This window comes from Agelaius tricolor, unplaced genomic scaffold (assembly GCF_023055355.1).
Source record: "Agelaius tricolor isolate 1412-34295 unplaced genomic scaffold, bAgeTri1.0.p SCAF_20, whole genome shotgun sequence".
NCBI classification, from domain to species: Eukaryota; Metazoa; Chordata; class Aves; order Passeriformes; family Icteridae; genus Agelaius; species Agelaius tricolor.
The window spans coordinates 5,667,821-5,679,864 of record NW_027269280.1 but is presented as its reverse complement, the minus strand read 5'-3'; the positions used below and the strand labels follow the sequence as shown (position 1 = coordinate 5,679,864).

General features: G+C 44.2%; 1 protein-coding gene, 1 long non-coding RNA gene and 1 other non-coding gene across 19 annotated transcripts in view; all 3 read right to left on the bottom strand.

Moving 5' to 3' along the window:
- EP400 (E1A binding protein p400) overlaps positions 1-1,744 on the bottom strand; it is a 47,872-nt gene extending 46,128 nt beyond the window's left edge. For all 17 annotated transcript variants that reach the window (XM_071445305.1, XM_071445308.1, XM_071445312.1 and 14 more), the window contains exon 1: positions 1,590-1,744. The gene's annotated coding sequence lies outside the window, so the exon portion shown is untranslated. The remainder of the gene's footprint in view (positions 1-1,589) is intronic.
- A 2,998-nt stretch (positions 1,745-4,742) lies between these two features.
- On the bottom strand, positions 4,743-4,880 carry LOC139598908 (small nucleolar RNA SNORA49). The gene has a single exon (XR_011682066.1). It is a non-coding gene; the product is annotated as a small nucleolar RNA SNORA49 (small nucleolar RNA).
- A 788-nt stretch (positions 4,881-5,668) lies between these two features.
- LOC139598669 (uncharacterized) lies at positions 5,669-11,953 on the bottom strand. The gene is made up of 5 exons (XR_011681976.1): positions 10,909-11,953; positions 9,867-10,083; positions 8,699-8,885; positions 7,945-8,108; positions 5,669-6,562 (listed from the first exon to the last, which is right to left on the bottom strand). It is a non-coding gene; the product is annotated as an uncharacterized lncRNA (long non-coding RNA).
- Between the last annotated feature and the right edge of the window lie 91 nt (positions 11,954-12,044).

The window sequence follows — 12,044 nt, the reverse complement described above, 5'->3', positions numbered from 1 at the left end:
TGACTTCAAGTAATAAAAAAAAGAACAGGACTTTTTCCCTTGCTCTGGAACTTCAAGAAAAAACGGTCTCCAGCATCAAAGGCATCTACTCTTTTTTCATGTTCATTATTACCAATGTTTCCGTGCTTTTAACTCTTAATGCATAGTTATTGTAATTGCTAAAACATATAGTTCATTGTTTCAACAGCAACTAAAAATAAGAAGATGGACAGAATCTTCAACTTTATTGTTCGAACTACTGAAGGCCAAGTCATCTTAATGTATGTAAAACTACTGTACTTGATCCTCAACTTTGCCTTCTCTTTCCTTCAGAACACAAAAAGAGATGAAAATTAACCGAATCTGCATTTCATTTAAAATGCTGTTTATTGAGTCAAGCTACCCAGAAATTCCAAAACGTTCTGGTTTTGTATTTCAATCACAGACAAACAAAAATTCCAATGACATGCACTGACAGGTAGATTCAGGGCTAGGAGTCACACAGCAATAGCAGCAAGAGAAAACGAAACCTGATGGGGTTTTTTTCCCTTTCAAAATCTCTCCCCTCTTTTAAAAGCAACACTTTCACTTTTAGCACTTGAGGCTAAACACACACAAACATGCCGCCACTCCTTTGTGTTCCTAACTCCAAGTTGGTCGCAGGCGGCAACAGGCAGCAGCACCTCGGCACGGCAGCGCTGCTGGGAAGCGGCGGGATGCAGCTGCCGGCTCTCCCGCTGCCCAGGCACGGAGCACATCCCAGCCAGCGCTGCCCTGCCCTACGCTGTCTGCAGCCATCCGCCCAAGCCCTGCGGATGGAGATTCCCTTCCTTGCCCCGGGAGAGAGGCGGCTGTCCGGGAAGGTGGAGCAGAGCAGCGCTGTCACACACGTGCCAGCAGCGACAGGGGGCCGAGAGCCCGGGACCTCCCGTGCCGGGGGTACCGCGGAGCGCAGCCGGCACAGCGGCTCCTCCGGCCGGGTTCCGCCTCTCCCGCACCGGGGCTCACCCGGCGGGTCTCAGCTTTCCGCACCGGGTCTCGGCTCTCCCACTCTCCGGAGCTCAAACCTGAGCGAGCGAGCTCCGTAGAGCGGGAAGAGGAAAAAGCTGCACTCCTTACAGGCCGCTTTTCTAAAAGATTTAACAATACTGCTATTCTTCGAGGTATTGTGGTTATTTCACAGCGCCGATACCAAATAATTAAGATTCAAAAGATACCACCAGCAACAAGGTCTTATTATTTTAATTACCCGCACCTCACTAACACTTACGGCCCCAGTGAAAACACTTAATTAATTACAGGCCGATAAGGGAGGTCCCGAAGCAGGGATCGCCTTTTGTGTGCGAGCAGCGCGGCGGGGCCGCCCGGCCGGGGGCGAAGCCCGGCCCTGCCGCCGCTCCGCGGGAGCGCCCCCCGCCCGGAGCTCCCCCCGCCGGGGCCGCGCTCCCCCGGCCCGGCCCGGCCCTGCCCGCCCCGCGTCCCCCGCCCCGCGCCGGGCGGGCCCGTCCCTCCGCGGCCGCCCCCGGTGCGGCGGCGGGGCCGGCGGGGGCCGTTCGGGGCGGAGCGGGGCGCGCAGCCGGGCCCGGGCGGGCCCTGCGGGCCGCACTTACCGCGGGCGCCGCGGGTTCCATTCGCTGCGGGCAGGAAGCGCGGGCGGGGGCGCCGCTACCAGCGCCGGCAGGAGACAAACCGCGTCCCGCCGCGCCTGCGCCGCCACCCGCGGGCCGCGCCGCGCCTGCGCCAGCCCCGCGCCTGCGCGCTCCGTGGAGCGGGCCCTGTCGCGATAGGAACGGCCTCGGCGACAGTGCAGAGAAATGATATTTATTGGAGCAGAGGCAGGGCAGGGGAAGCAGCCAGCAAAGGGCAGTTTCTGTCCGCGCACGGAGCGAGGCTGTCGCTACTCTTCAATACACGGTGTGAAAAGCCGCACTTGCAGCTGGCGGGGCTTGAGCCCCCAGGGCAGGAGAGGCTGGGAGCGCCCGGAGCGGGGCCGGCCGGGGAACAACGGAGATGGAGCGGCTGGAGCATCCCCGACGGCGCTGTTGAGCCCCGAGCTGAGAGGGAACCCCATCCCCGTCTGTCAGGGCGTGCAGGGAGCGCGGAGCACGGCCGGCTCTGCTCGGTGGTGCAGGTGACAGGACAAGAGACAACGCGCACTCACTGATGCTCAGGAGGGTCCACCCGGACAAGAGGAAGGACTTGGGTACATCACATGGAGCCGCACTTCAGGCTTTTCTTTACATCAACACAAGCACAGATTTGATTCTTGGACAGTAAACACTACTTAAGGCTCAAGATCATCACAGAGCCTTTGATGAGAAAAAGGTCCCCGTGAAATTCATTCATGCTTAAGAGAAAAGAAATTCACCAATCAGACCACTAGTGAGTTACTGTTAAATCTGAGAAAAATATTGACGGTAAAAGTAAACTTAGAGAAATCTATTTGAGGAACTTCTTTTTTTAGTAGTCATTGTCATCAACTCAAAGTGATTTATACAGATTTGAATACACTCAGAATTCTGGTGGTTTGCACAGGCTTGTCTAACACAAAGAGGATGACCACCTGCATTCTGGAATAAATACAAAGTGAAGGCTTAGGTACCAAAAATACATAATCAAAAGTGCCCTGTCTCCAAATTCATACTTATCAATAGTCTTGACTGAAAACAATTCATATCCTACCACTAAAAAGTTAAAATAAACAGCTCCCCTCCCTTATTTTTAACACACTAGTAGTGCAAAATGACACATCCAAGGTCATATTGTCATAACATTGGGGAAATTCATATTCCTAAGTGTATGGAAATGTAATAAATATAACCTATATTAGTCATACTGTTAGGAGAATGTATTCACTAACATTTGTTTGTATACCAAGCTATTCAAAATTCTAAAATCTAGTTATGTTTTTGCTTAGTAAACACTCATGTAGTACTCTAACAGCAATGAGGAATTAAAAAGGGAAAAAAAAAAACAACAATAAAGACCCCAAAAGCTCCCAAGTCCTCACAATGTTTCGACTTAAACTCTCCTTCCCCTCTGGACCTGCAGTGGTTTTTATGTAACAATTTTGGTGTTGCTTTGGAGAGTGATAAACATTGTTGCAAGAGTTAACCACATTACTGATACGATGCAAGACCTTTAAGAAAAAATGCAAAAATAATTTAGTCATCCTAAAATCAAGTTTAGAAAAGTCAGATTACAGATGTATTTGGCACCTTTTGCTGCAGATGTTGCTTTTGATTGATAAAAACAAAGTAAATAAAAGGGTAACGTTATCATTGGAACAAGCAAATCTTTATTACAATTTATCAATATTATCAATATTTATTAGATATTGTTACCTTCTGATTTTCTATATGAGCTGACAGTTCAGGATTTCTACTCAATTTAACCATGAACATACACCACTGGTTCCCAAAGAAGCCTAGAAATAAATAAACCTCCACTTTCTCAAAATTGTCTCAGATCTAGTAAACACTTATTTTTTATGTATCAGCAACTAACTGCTCACATTCTTAATGTTACAGTACCTGGGATAAACAGTCTGTTGAACAATGCCCTCCCTGAGCAGCCAGTTCTTGAATCATGTTTAATACTCTTTTTCAACAGCCTCTCTTCAATAGAATCACCACTTACAAACCTGTAAAACAAAGAAACCCATTACATTCCTTGTGCACTCAGCACATCCTTCCAAGGCAAGAAACACTTGAGAGAAGCTTTCAAATACATCTTAAGACCTACACACACAGCATCTCATCACTGGATCTGAAACTCAATGATAATCAAGAATGACATATTTTCTTTATCAAGGGCTGAAAACACCCACATTTATTTTGGCTGCCCCAACACACAAGTCCAGATGGTTTGTTAGATGAAAGTGGGAGGAAAAGACAGGAACAGAAGCAGCAGTGTGGGAAGGACACATGATTTTTATTTTCCCCCTAGTTTGAAGGGAAGGGGTATGATAAAATCTTTGAAGGCATCTTGAAAGACCAAGTTACTTAAACTACCAGGGTGACCTCAACCAAAAATCCTAGTTTCTCCCCTAATCATCTTCTCCCTGCTTTTGATTTTAAAACACTGATTTCTTACATGAAATTCACCTGTATGTGTGGCTATCTCTGCCTCTTGCTCTTTTGTCACACCTTCCCATCTCTGTGTCCATCAGTGTCACAGAAGACAAGAGGAATCACATCTGTGTGACTGCCACCTGTGCAGGGAGTGTGGGAAGACAGGACAGCACAGAAGGATCACTTCTCTTGGTTGAAGCTTTTTTATGAATTCCTAAAATGGGGGAACAAGCAACTTAATTACAAATTGACATTAATATAGGATAAATCTCTAAACAAACTTTTTTTAACAGAGTGAGAAGATTGGAAAATTTGCTTTCTTATTACTTCCACAACCTACATTAAGTGTGCAAACATTTCAAGTTATCTTACTGCCCACATTACAGATCTACACAGTTCATAATTAATCTATCATTTAAACTCTTAATTTATGGTGCAGTCAGCCATATAAAATCTGAATATCTATTACAAGTAATCACATCATGGCCTCATCAGCACATCTGACTGAATTGTTATTCCTGCACAAGCTCCATCATTTTTCTTGTCTATTGACTAAATCAAATCCCTTCTGTTGTGCTGCCTTGTGTTGCTTTAAGGCAAAGTATTCTTGTATGTTTTATACTGCATCTAACAGAAAGCATAATGATGCAATTAGGAATAAAAAATAAGAAAAAACTTCAATATTTTGTTAATGTTTGCTCGAATTGTAGGCCCCAGAGGATACAGAGAATCTTACTGGGGAGGGAAAGGAGCAGACTTTCAATTTATCCTCAGGCAATGCCAGGGCACTCCACAAAAATAAAAGCCCCTGGAGTAAGGCTGAGGAACGGCCAACATAAAAACACCAACTACACTTAAAGTACTAACAATGTAAATAGCTACAGATAATGAAAGCAAAAGCAAATTAATCAAATGGCTATTGTGAAAAAAAACCATCTGCATTTGAAGCACAAATTGCTCATAAAGGTAGGATAACTAGTGGCATACTCCTTGGAAACACCCTAGATGCCTCATCAAATAGTAATATGACTGACATACTTCATATATAATTACATATTTGAGCTACAGCTACATACCTAATTTGCTTCAATAAATAAGGAAATTATGTAAATGAATCTTGCAAATGCCTTAAACTTCCCTGTAGCATTTTCCCTCCCACCATGAGCATCTACTCACTATGAGCTTGAGGAAGAGATCCTCTTACCAGATAATGCCAGCTGAGAGCACCACTCTCACTAACTCATTCACATGGGGAAATGGCCATTCAGAAAAGCTCCAGGATGCTGAGCATTGCAATCATCTGTGTCAAAATCAGCACCTGCTGTCCCTTCTGCTTTCAGCTGCCAAAGCAGGACAGCCAGAGCTCCCAGCTTGCCTGGTTATGAGCGAGAAGCTGAGGGTTCTGCAGGTGACACTCACAGTCAGAGACAGCCCCTGCACACAGGTGTGGCCAGTGGTGGGTGTTCAATACCTGAATCATCAATACCTGCACCATCTCTGCTCCTTGAGCCTGAACTGCAGGGTTGCATTCCATGGTCCATGGGTAAGAAGGATTTGCTCCATACAAACAGGGAGGAGCAACAGCTACAGCTGGGAACACACACAGATCTCTACAAAACAAATCAGAATTTTGTTATACTAATTTTTAACTGCTTAGGCTATTAACCACTCCAAACCAGTAATATTTGCAAAGAAGCACAAAGCACCTGGCTAAAGGTAATAGAAAGTAAATCAGGACATGTAGTTTTAAGTTGACATCAAGTAAATGAAAAAAAAATGAAGAGGAAATTATACTATCCATAAAGTTACCAAGAGAAACTTATTACAACTCCTACTTCTTTTTTGTCAGCATTAACACAACAAACACAAGATATGTCAAAATAAAGTAGAATTGTTATATAACTAATAACAGTTGCCATGGAACTATTGAGAGTTTCAGATCCTAGAATGATCCAAAATTATACATCTGACATGCAAATAGGTTCAGCATAGAGGAATGTAGCCTGCAAAAAGAATAAAACAAGGCAGCCTATTTTGCATTTAGCATTTTACAGTTGTTCACATAAATACCCTGTTCTGGAGGGCAGCACACACCCACCAAATCTGTGCAAAGACTGCACATGGACTTGCCTCAATTACCTGTTGTTATTATTATTATTATTATTATTATTATTATTATTATTATTATTATTATTATTATTATTATTATTATTATTATTATTATATAATCTTTCAGGGCAATCTGCTGCTGTTTCAGTGTCAGAATGAGTTCCTGCAATGGATCCTTACAGCCTCTGAGGTGCTGGAGTATGGAAGGCAATTTGCAAAGCCAGCCCAGCAACACTTGTTAATCCTGGCAGAACAATGCTGAGAGATTTTTCTTTCACTGATCCAAGGGCAAGTTTCCAACAGGTCTCTGCCATACAGGGGGGTTCTGGAACAATGACACTCATTCCAGAAATATATTTTGTGCAGGTGTTGATTCAGTTGTCTCTTTCTTCTGGAATACCCTTTAAATTCAAAATTCTTCTCTGAGTCTATTGTGACCAGATAAAACTTATGCAAAAAACAAATTTGAAAATAAGGATAATTTAGCTCATGCAAGAGTTCTATGAATGGAGAATAGAGCAGGGGAAAAGCTGACACTTGTGATACAAGGACAAATGTTTGCTTTGGTATTGCAATGAAAAATAAATCTGCTTTTCCAGTTTATGCCTACTGGCAAAAATATTATTTTTAGTCAGTAATCTGAGCTGAAAGAGGTACCCAGCTGAAGAGCATAGGGCAGGAGGGATTCTGCTTCTCTCAACACACAGAAGAAACACACTATCCTGTAAAATTCAAATACACCAAATGCTCTGATCTCCAAAGGATTACATGGAAGGGGCATGACAGAACTGCCATAGCCCTTAGTCATCTTTGGAGTCTGGAGACAGCAAGAGAGCTCCCCAGAAAATGCTAATTAGGGTCAAACTTCTTAATGGAGCAAAGCTTTAACTATGGGTACAGTTTCAGAAGCACTGCAGTTGTAAGAGCTGATTTCACAATCACTGGTTTGTGTAGGCTATTTCCAGGAAAGCAAAGATGTCTAAAGAGAAAAAGAATGAGTTCTTCTTCTGTTTTACAAATATACTTCAGCTGTCCCTTCCAAGTCCTTACCTTCATGAACTGCCAATGCTCTCTTCTGGCAGAAGAGCCTTAGAACATGAGGGACATCCTCCTTGTCACCTGTCACAGCCACGTGTCACACAAGCTGTCTTGGGCTTCACTGACCCTACTCTCCTCATTTATTTAGGCTAATTTATTGGAAGATTTAACTCTACATTGCTCTACAGCAGAATTACATTGGCTTTAAGACTCAAAATTGAACCCTCCTAACTTCTCTTCTGAGGGAAGGCTCAGGAGCAAAAATCAAATAAGCTCAAAATTTAACTGAGCATTTTTTTCTCCCTCTGTCCTTCCCTCCCCTTCTCCCCCCCAAAAAAAAATCTTTAAGTGTTTTGCAAGTACATCTGAAAATGTACTTAACTAGAAGGAGAAGATTTAATTATTCTGCTTAGGAAACTACTCCAGAAGTCATTTTCAGTGTTTGATCAAAACCACAAGTGACTTAAACTCTTGAGTGTGGCTAGAAAGATCAAAACTGAGCTTTCATGAATGAAAAGAACTATTAAGCAGTAAGAAGCACTCTGCTTTCCCTCAGAAGACTGAGGGAGAAGGCTTTAAAGGCATAAAGTCTTTAGCAGTGATCAGTTTGGAAACAAAAGATTAAAAAAAAAAAACAAATAATTCTGAATAAACCCTCTCAGCCCTCACAAATATTACTCTTTTTCATCTGTTACTTTAAAAGAAAAATCAATAAAAATAAATCAATAATTTGAACACTACATACCTGTTTGGTTGGAGCTTCACTGGTTCAAGCCTGGGTGATGAAGGGGAGCAGGAGATCTCTTCAATAAACTTTCCAGTTACCTTTAGTTTTGGCAGCATTTGTGCTTCATAGCAAATGATTTGGTTTTCCATTCCAATCACATCAAATAGAGACCAGTCTGTGTGCTTAAATTACAGTGAAAGAAAAAAAAAAACACAAAGAAATAGTTTACTGCTCTTCTGCTGCAGTTTAAAAAAATAATAGCAATAATAGCACAGTGTCTGAGAATGATGAAAAAGCTCCCAGCTGATGGCAGAATTAAAGTGGAGCTGGAAGAGCCCCGTGTCATGTGACACTGCAGAGAGCAGCTGCTGTTACTTTAAAAGGTTCCAAGAGCCCCCACCATGGAAATAGAGCATTGTGCTCATGTTACCAGGAGTCACAAACAGGGCAGCACCCTCAAATGACAAGCTCTGCAGTTAATTCAATGCTTGTCATTAAAACATTTGTCTTTATAGAACTGACGTTCCAGACCCTCTTGACACATTAACCCTAAAATAAAACCATAAAATTATTTTAAGTTTTATACCCAATTCTATCTAAAAAGCACATTTCTAAAGAAAAAAAAAAAAAATTACAACCCCTTTAGGAGTACTGTTTAAAATTTACAAACAGTGGAAAGGCAACCCCAAACTCCCAGATCCCCAGTGATCACATCCTGACCATGTAAATGCTGCCTATTATTTTCTGGTTGAAAATATCAAATTCACATTACTCTCTTGGCAATTATCATCTTTCATCTTCTTTCTTGAAAAAAATCTGTTGCCATCCACTGCATTTCTTCCAAAAGATAAATCATGGTGTGATTTGTGCTGTAGGGCCTCATGGAGTTTGGGCAGAGGTTTCAGAGATCAAAAACTTTCCTTCCCCAGTGCTGCTGTTTGCTGCAGAATTTCATTTTCCTTCAAGTAAACATAATAAATCTTATGTTTCCTACTGCACAACACAAAACCAAGACAGACACTGTGAAAAATGTTACATGGATAATCAATAGAAACAATTATTCAATCCTTGGAAACATTCCATGGTGTTTGAAGTTGCACTTTATTAAAAGATAATGAACAATGCATTTTGTGCAGCTTTTTGTAAAGTTTCTGAAGGACTTTGTGAGGCAGAAGTTAGATGAGAAATCAGTAGAGAATCTTGGGATGCAGAGCTACTCAGTCTTGAGAACTTTTGGTCTTCCTCCTAAAATATGGTACCCCTAGATCCCATCAGAAGGGCTGGCTGATTCAGTGAGAAATTTCACAGAATTTAAATACTCTGCCAGATGGCAGATGGACAAAATTCCCTAAAAAGTTCACCTAAAACACACATTTAGTTTCTGGCATTTTGATTAACACACGTAAGCATCCTGCAACAGCTGGCAAGTCAGCACAAGCAGCACAAATTTTCATTGTCATCCCCCCTCCCCCCTTATTTTAAAATGGTGCCTAAAAATTTAAAATAATGGATTCTGTTTAATTAAATCTCCTTCTAGGGCTTCATTACAGGAACAAATGCTACTTCCCTAGAGAACATGTCTGATTCCTTCTCACCCCTTTCCTTTCTTCAAGAAAAATCATGTATATCTGCAGAACTAATTAAAACCAAATGAGAGGCACAGGTATTCACAGAGCATTCTAAATTTAAATTAATACAAAATCTTTTTGTAAAGATTCATACCCAGCTGAGCTATACCACAGCTGTCTGAAGAAAATTATCAGGCTTGGCAAAGTCACCTGCAAAAAAATACTGGAATTATTTGCTCCCTTCTCCCCAGGCTGGAGTGATAAATTCTGCCATCCACAAAGTCTCCACACAAAACACCAAGGTCAGCACTCCCCAAACAAGATAATATAGAAATGTTGTATTTATAAATGTTGTATAATACACAAATATACCTGTTGTTGTGAGGGAACTGGAGCTGGGACCACAAGCACATGGTTCTTATCCCACCCTGCTGGTTGTACCTGCTGGGGCAGAGCTGGGTGCCTGCTGTGTGCAGCACGTAAGGAATTAAGCAGATTTGACAAATTTGGTCCATTTTGCTGTTGGTTTTCCTCCTGGCTGATCTGCTGAGCCACTTGAAGGACAGAAGGCATTCCACCTGCAGAGAGACTGTTAAAAATTGCAATTTCAGAAAAGAAAATAGTGAAATGACAAAGAGAACCAAAGAAAGTGGCAATACAGCCTGTTACAAAGCTGGTGAAATCAGCTTTCCACCACACCCCAACAGACCTGCCTGCCTGGAAGCTCGGAGGTGTGACTCAATCAGCAAGTCAGTCTAGGATGCACTTACCCACTCCTGAAGCTGACAAGATCTTTGCTAACAACACCCTGCAGAGAGCTGACAGCTACACACAGCCAATCTCTATCAGGTATCAAATGACCAAAAGGGAAAAATTTCATGCAACAACATTAATTAAGGAAAGCAACAAATTGGGCTCGGAGGGTACAAATTTAAACCCAACGTATGGAAAATGAGATGTGCAGCACTTACTAGGATCTCTAAGATTTTCTCCAGAGGGTTTTTAAAATGTGTAACAATTGGTAGTGGATATAATGTTACAATTACAGAAAATCTCATTAAAGCAGTTATCTTTAATTACAAAGCTTAAAACTTACACATAATCTTCAATCGTTAATATAAGCACTAGATGTAACAGCATTATTTTAAAGTTCATGCCTTTTTTTTAAATTGCTGTCAGAATTAATTATGAGTCTCTATGTGAAGTACTATTTTGGAACTGAATAAAGTTTTACCTAATAAAGTGTCTCATTATCAATAAAATGGTGCATTGGACTACCACTTCCAAAGCTCTACCCATTTCTATATCTTGATTTAAATTTTACATTCACTTGATTTTGCTACAGAATGGGGTTATGGTTGCAGAATTGCTTCCTGCACAACTGTAAAGGGAGTTGATCTCAATGGTCACTGACCTTTTAACCCAAATTAACCACTTGAATTCTTCATGGTCCCAGTAGTTTTATCCAGTTGCTGCAGCTCATTCTGAGTCTGGACTGGATATGTTTGTACTTTGAAGATGCAGGATGGCCAAATTTCGGCTTTCTCCAGCCCAGGGACTCACGGGCTGCAGTCAGGGAGAGAGGCCAGTGCTGTCACACGCACGGGAGGTGACGGCAGCTGTGACAGGAGGGACTGCCAGGTGTCACCGCTGCCAGTTCCGGAGCAGCGGGGCGGGATGGTCCGGGCTGTAGAGGCCATCCCAGCCCGGTACGCGGGGTGCCGGCGCTGCCCCGGAGCAGAGCAGGGCTGGGCAGTGCCCTCAGAGCGCTGCGTGCCCGATCCCCGGCACCGGCACCAACCTCCGCCAGAGACCGGTGTGCCCTGTCCCCGCACTGCCCTGTGCCACCACCGCACGGCCTGAGCCGCTCCACACGCCATGGATTACCCCCGTTATCCCTGTGCCACCACCGCACGGCCTGAGCCGCTCCACACGCCATGGATTACCCCCGTTACCCCTGTGACATCCCGCACACCCCGCACCGCCTCTGCACAGCCTGAGCCGCTCCACACGCCATGGATTACCCCCTACACTCCTGTGACATCCCGCACAGCCTGAGCCGCTCCGCACGCCATGGATTACCCCCGTTATCCCCGTGACATCCCCCACACCCCGCACGGCCTGAGCCGCTCCGCACGCCATGGATTACCCCCGTTATCCCTGTGACATCCCGCACAGCCTGCACCGGCCCCGCACACCATGTACTACCCCCGTGAAATTCCGCACACCCCGCATCGCCCCCGCACGGCTTGAGCCGCTCCGCACGCCATGTACTACCCTGTACACACTGTGACAGCCCGCACACCCCGCACAGCCCCCGCACAGCGTGACCCGCTCCGCACGCCATATACTATCCCCGTACACCCTGCGACATCCCGCACACCCCGACCCGCTCTGCGCGCCCCGCACCGCTCCGCACGCCATGTACTACCCCCTACACCCCTGTGCCATCCCGCGACTTCCCCCACACCCCGCACCGCCCTCGCACAGCCTGACCCGTTCCGCACGCCATGTACCACCCCCGTAACATCCCGCACGGTCTGACCCGTC